This window comes from Suncus etruscus, chromosome 4 (genome assembly GCF_024139225.1).
Source record: "Suncus etruscus isolate mSunEtr1 chromosome 4, mSunEtr1.pri.cur, whole genome shotgun sequence".
Taxonomy (NCBI): domain Eukaryota; kingdom Metazoa; phylum Chordata; class Mammalia; order Eulipotyphla; family Soricidae; genus Suncus; species Suncus etruscus.
Genome location: NC_064851.1, coordinates 98,192,759 through 98,199,019, shown reverse-complemented (window position 1 = coordinate 98,199,019; position 6,261 = coordinate 98,192,759). Strand labels below are relative to the sequence as shown.

At 34.9% G+C, this 6,261-nt stretch overlaps 2 non-coding genes across 2 annotated transcripts; one reads left to right on the top strand and one right to left on the bottom strand.

Annotated features, from left to right (window-relative positions):
* Positions 1-5,437: 5,437 nt before the first annotated feature.
* Positions 5,438-5,601, bottom strand: LOC126007643 (U1 spliceosomal RNA). The gene has a single exon (XR_007495152.1). It is a non-coding gene; the product is annotated as a U1 spliceosomal RNA (small nuclear RNA).
* Positions 5,602-5,830: 229 nt separating this feature from the next.
* On the top strand, positions 5,831-5,935 carry LOC126007527 (U6 spliceosomal RNA). Its single transcript, XR_007495083.1, has one exon. It is a non-coding gene; the product is annotated as a U6 spliceosomal RNA (small nuclear RNA).
* Positions 5,936-6,261: the final 326 nt, after the last annotated feature.

Here is a 6,261-nt window from a genome sequence, read left to right as displayed (position 1 = left end):
GAAATTAAACAGCCTGCTAATGAACAACCAGTGTGTCCGAGATAAAATCAAAGAGAAAATTAAAATGTTCCTGGAAACAAATGATAATGAAGACACAAACTGCCAGAATCTATAGGACACAGCAAAAGCGGTCCTGAAAGGAAAATTTATAGCATTGCAAGCACACATCAGGAAGGAAGAAGGGGCATACCTGAATACTTTAATGAAGCAGCTCATAGAATTAGAAAGTGCTCAACAAAAAAACCCAAAATAGGGAGAAAGAAGGAAATAACAAAGCTGAGAGCAGAAATCAACAAAGTGGTAACCCAAAAAACAATCTGAAAGATCAACGAAAGCAGAAGTTGGTTCTTTGAAAAAAAACAAAAAACAATATTGATAGGCCATTGGCAAAATTCACAAAGAGAGAGAAATCTGATAACCCGTATTAGAAATAAAAAGGGGAAGATCACGACAGATACTGCAGAGATTCAAAGGTTAATCAGAGACTACTTTGAGAAGCTTTATGCTACTAAACATGAGAATGTAGAAGAAATGGATGAATTCTTGGACACATATAACCTTCCACATTAAAGTAAAAAGGATGTAGCATATCTAAACACCCCTATCACTATGGAGGAAATTGAAACTGTAATCAAACAGCTGCCCAAAAAGAAAAGCCCAGGCACAGATGGATTTACTAATAAATTCTTTCAAACCTTTCAAGAGGAGCTACTACCAATCCTAGCAAGGCTCTTTCATGAAATTAAAAAAAAAAGGGAACACTCCCAAACAGCTTTTATGAAGCCAACATTGCTTTGATACCAAAACCAGACAGAGATGCTGCCAGAAAAGAAAATTACAGACTAATATTCCTTATGTATGCAGATGCAAAGATCTTCAAAAATTCCTGGCAAATAGGATACAATACATCATCAAGAAGATCGTACACTACAACCAAGTAGGTTTCATCCCAGGAATGCAAGGATGGATTAACATTTGTAAATCTATCGGCATCATACACAACATCAACAACAAGAAAAATAAAAATCACATGATCATATCAATAGACGCAGAGAAAGCATTTGATAAGGTCCAACACCCATTCTTGATCACAACTATCAGCAAGATGGGAATGAAAGAAACCTTTCTCAATCTAGTTGAAGCCATCTACCACAAGCCAATGGCAAATATTATCCTTAATGGAGAAAAAATAAAAGCCTTTCCTCCAAATTCTGGTACAAGACAAGGCTGCCCACTCTCATCACTCCTCCTCAACATAGCACTGGAAGTATTCGCTATAGCGATTAGGCAAGAAAAAGATATCAAGGGAATCCAGATAGGAAAGGAAGAAGTCAAGCTCTCACTGTTTGCAGATGACATGATACTCTACTTAGAAAACTTTAAAGACTCTACCAAAAAGCTTCTAGAAACAATAGACTCATATAGCAAGGTAACAGGCTACAAAATTAACACACAAAAATCAATGGCCTTTTAATACACCAATAATAATAGGGAAGAGATGGAGGTTAAGTAGGCAATCCCATTCACATTAGTGCCACACAAACTCAAATATCTTGAAGTCAACTTGACCAAAGACGTGAGGGACCTGTACAAAGAAAACTATAAAGCCCTACTCCAAGAAATAAGAGAGAACACACGGAAATGGAAACACATGCCCTGCTCATAGACTGGCAGGATTAACATCATTAAAATGGCAATACCCCCCAAAGCATTGTACAGATTTAATGTGATCCCTCTATAGATACCCATGACATTTTTTAAAGAAGTGGATCAAACACTTATGAAGTTCATCTGGAACAATAAACACCCTCGAATAGCTAAAGCACTCCCAGGGAAAAGGAGTATGGTAGGCATTATTTTCCCTAACTTTAAACTGTACTACAAAGAAATAGTTATCAAAACATCATGGTATTGAAATAAAGAAAGACCTCAGATCAGTGGAATAGGCTTGAGTTCTCAGAGAGCATTCCCCAGACATACAATTACCTTATCTTTGACAAAAAAGCAAAAAATCCTAAGTGGAGCAAGGAAAACCTCTTCAACAAGTGGTGCTGGCAGAACTGGTTAGCCACTTGCAAAAAAGCAAACATACACTCAAGTTAACATAATGTACGAAGGCAAGATACAAATGGATTAAAGACCTTGATATCAGACCTGATACCATAAGGTATATAGAACAATACGTAGGTAAAACACTCCATGACATTGAGACTAAAGGCATCTTCAAGGAGGAAACTGCACTTTCCAAACAAGTGGAAGCAGAGATAAACAGATGGGAATACATTAAGATGAGAAGTTTCTGCACCTCAAAAAAAATAGTGCCCAGATTACAAGAGCCACCCACTGAGTGGGAGAAACTATTCACCCAATACCCATCAATAAGGGCTAATCTCCAAAATATACAGGGCACTGACAAAACTTTATAAAAAATAAACATCTAATCCCATAAAAAAAAATGGGGAGAAGAAATGAACAGACACTTTGATAAAAAAAAGAAATACAAATGGCCAAAAGACACATAAAAAAATGCTCCTCATCACTGATCATCAGGGAGATGCTAATCAAAACATTAATGAGATACCATCTCACACCACAGAGATTGGCACACATCACAAATAATGAGAACAATCAGTGCTGACGGGGATGTGGAGAGAAAGGAACTCTTATCCACTGCTGGTGGGAATGCCGTCTAGTCCCACCTCTATGGTAAGTGATATGGAGATTCCTCCAAAAACTGGAAATTGAGCTCCCATTAGATCCAGCTATTCCTCTCCTAAGGATATACCCTAGGAACACAAGAATACAATACAAGACCCACTTCCTCACACCTATATTTATTGCAGCACTATATATAGCCAGGCTCTGGAAACAACCAGGATGACCTTCAACAGACGAATGGCTAAAGAAACTGTGGTACATATACACAATGGAATATAATGCAGCCATCAGGAGAGATGAAGTCATAAAATTTTCCTATACATGGATGTACATGGAGTCTATCATGCTGAGTGAAATAAGTCAGAGGGAGAGAGAGACACACAGAATAATCTTACTCATCTGTGGGTTTTAAGAAAAATAAAAATCATGTTTGCAACAATCCTTAGAGACAATGAGAGGAGGCCTGGAACACCAGCTCATTTCATGAAGCTCACCACAAAGAGTGGTGAGTGCAGTTATAGAAATAACTACACTGAGAACTACCATAATCATGTGAATGAATGAGGGAACTGGAAAGCCTATCTAGAGTACAGGTGGGGGTGGTGTGGGATGCAGGGAGATTTGGGTCAGTTGTGGTAGGAATGTTGCACTGGTGAAAGGGGGTGTTCTTTACATGACTGAAACCTAATCACAATCATATTTGTAATCAAGATGTTTAAATAAAGAAAAAGGATATTGGAAAAAAAACAAAGAAAAACAAAATATTAATGGCAATATAGTAGATTTAAATAATTAAAAAATAAAGAATTATAGCAGCTGAGTAAATGATTCAGAAGCTTTAAGATGAGATAGAGGAAACCTTTAGAAAATAACAAACAAGGGGAAAATTCTGAAAAGAAAAAAAAAAGCAGCACACTGGAAATAATATAAGAATCATTAGAGATCCAAAAATCAGAAAGGCAAATTTGATGGAGAACCAATAGGCAAAGCTATCACAGTTAAGACATTCCTAGAATTGAAAAATATCATAATCAAATACAAAAGGACAGAAGGGTCTCAGCGAAAATAGGCTCAACAAGGAAAATTCTTAGAAAACACTGCACTCAGACTGATAAATAAGAAAAATAGAAACAGAATATCTAAAACAGCAAGATAAAAAAGGAACTTTCATATATATATGAAAGTTTTTCTATATATATAAAGAAAAGCCCATAAGATCCACAGCAGATCTATCAAATGAGACCCTATGATGAACCAGAAGAGAATGACTATGGTACAAAAACACAAGAAAATGAACATGTCACTAAGAATATTCTATCCAGCTATACTATTATTCAATTTGTGTGATTAATGACCTTGAAAACAGTTTTTCTGAAAGCATAAAATGTACATTTATTTTAATGGACAGGAAAAACTTCCCAGTACTAAGTATTGAATATGATATTCACAAGTAGGCCTTATAATTACCTCTACTACATTAAGAAACATATGTTCACTCTAAGCTTACTAAGTGACTTTATGTATTTTTAATAATGAATTAAATTCTCATTTATATTGAGTGTTCTATTTCCGATCATTTTTATACCACAAAATTTAACTATAATATTTTACTTCTGAATTAATTAACACATAAAAGTATGTTCAACTAGACCACATGTTTTCTAATAAAAAAAAACCTATACTCTCTAAGGATAAAACACTTCTTTTTCAGATTTTCAGATTTTCTCCTTTATGTTTTCTTAATTCTCCTAATTCTTACTAAATTTTACATTTTTAGGCTTTACCTATTTCATGTAAACTCTAAAATATATTAACACAAATTTTTTAAAAGTTTATAATGAAGATTGAAAAAAACAAAAAGAAAAAAGTTTATAATGGAATATGTAATAATTATCATGTTAAGATCAATGAAAATGAAATTTAATTAAATATATTTTAAATGCTAGTTGAAAACTTGCATATGTACATAGCATAAAATTTTGTTGTTATTGTTTTTGGGTTACACCTGGTGACACTCAGGGGTTACTCTTGGCTTTGCACTCAGATATTGCCCCTGTCAGACTCAAGGTACCATATGGGATACCAGAAATAAAATCACCGATGGTCCTGGGTAGGCCATGTGCAAGGCAAGTGCCCTATTGTGCTATCTTCCAGTCTAGCATAGAATTATATTAGTATACAGTTAATGATTTAAATGTCTTTACATGGTTCAAAACCATATAGCAGTCAATCATCATAGATTTACTTTAATTGATTTATTTTTTGATAATCCCATTGCATTATTTTAAAATCTTGTTGGAGCAAGTAATGTGCAATAAATTTGTTATATGCCTGCCAAGGAGGCTGAATGTGAAATGGGTGTCAATCTTGGAATTTGATGGAGAAACTGGCATGCTGTGGTGAAATTGATATTGGAACATTTTATGCCTGAAACAATTCTATTACTATTGACTTAGTAAATTGAGATGTATTAATAAAAATTAAAATTTTTATAAATCGAAGTTTCCACTAAGCCTCCTATCGTATCTGTACATAGTTACTATCCGGCAATGCAGTGCTCATTTTTTTTTATTATTGTCTCTCTGAGATGTGACTCATGGCTGAATGGTGACTCTGTGACATAATTGTATTAGTCATGTTGTAAAAGTATTACAAAAAAATGTAAAAGTTTTGCTTTAAACAATAGAGTACATATATCCTTCTATTCTGAATTCAGTTACATTCATATATCCAGAAATATTTTAGACCTACCATGTATATATTTTTCTTTTTTTTTTTTTAGGGGAGATCGCGATTGCAGTCCCCCACTACCACAAATTATGCAGTTGAGTTTCCCACATTTGGGGAAATCACAGGGGTCAGCACACCCGGAGTGCAATGGCTGAGCCTCGCCCTGGGGAAACCACCTATGTGATTATGGTATCTCCCCTTCCAGGTAAGTACACCATGTATATATTTATTAAAAGATAACATCTAGCTTCTCTTTGTACACTCTAGTGGCTGCCAGGAGTAACTCCTTGTTCTGTACTCAGAAATCATTTCTGGCAGGCTCAGGGGACTATATGGGTTGCCCAGGACTGAACCCAAATCAGCCATTTGCAAGGCATATGCCCCACCCAATATGTTATTTCTCTGGACACCCTTTATTATACTTTTCTCAAGAAAATATTTTGTGCTTGCTTCGGCAGCACATATACTAAAATTCGATGATACAGAGAAGATTAAAATGGCCCCTGCACAAGGTGACACGCAAATTTGTGAAGCGTTCCATATTTTAAAAAAAAGAAAGAAAATATTTTGATCATATTTATTTTATAATATCTAGGGAAGAATAGAACGTTGGATGTTGATATGCAAAATTAAACTAAAGTGAATATTGTATTTCATATTATAAAATATTAAATATGTTCAAATATAGTTTGATATATTTGCATACATTTAGTGCTATTTAAATATATATTTCAGTAAATTGGGGGCACAGCGCTCAGGATTTACTTATCACTTTGCGCTCAGAAATCACTCTGTGGGAGCTTGTGAGACCATCTGTTATACTGGGATAGAACCTATGTCATACAAAGCCTTATCTGTTCTCCAGCCCTAATG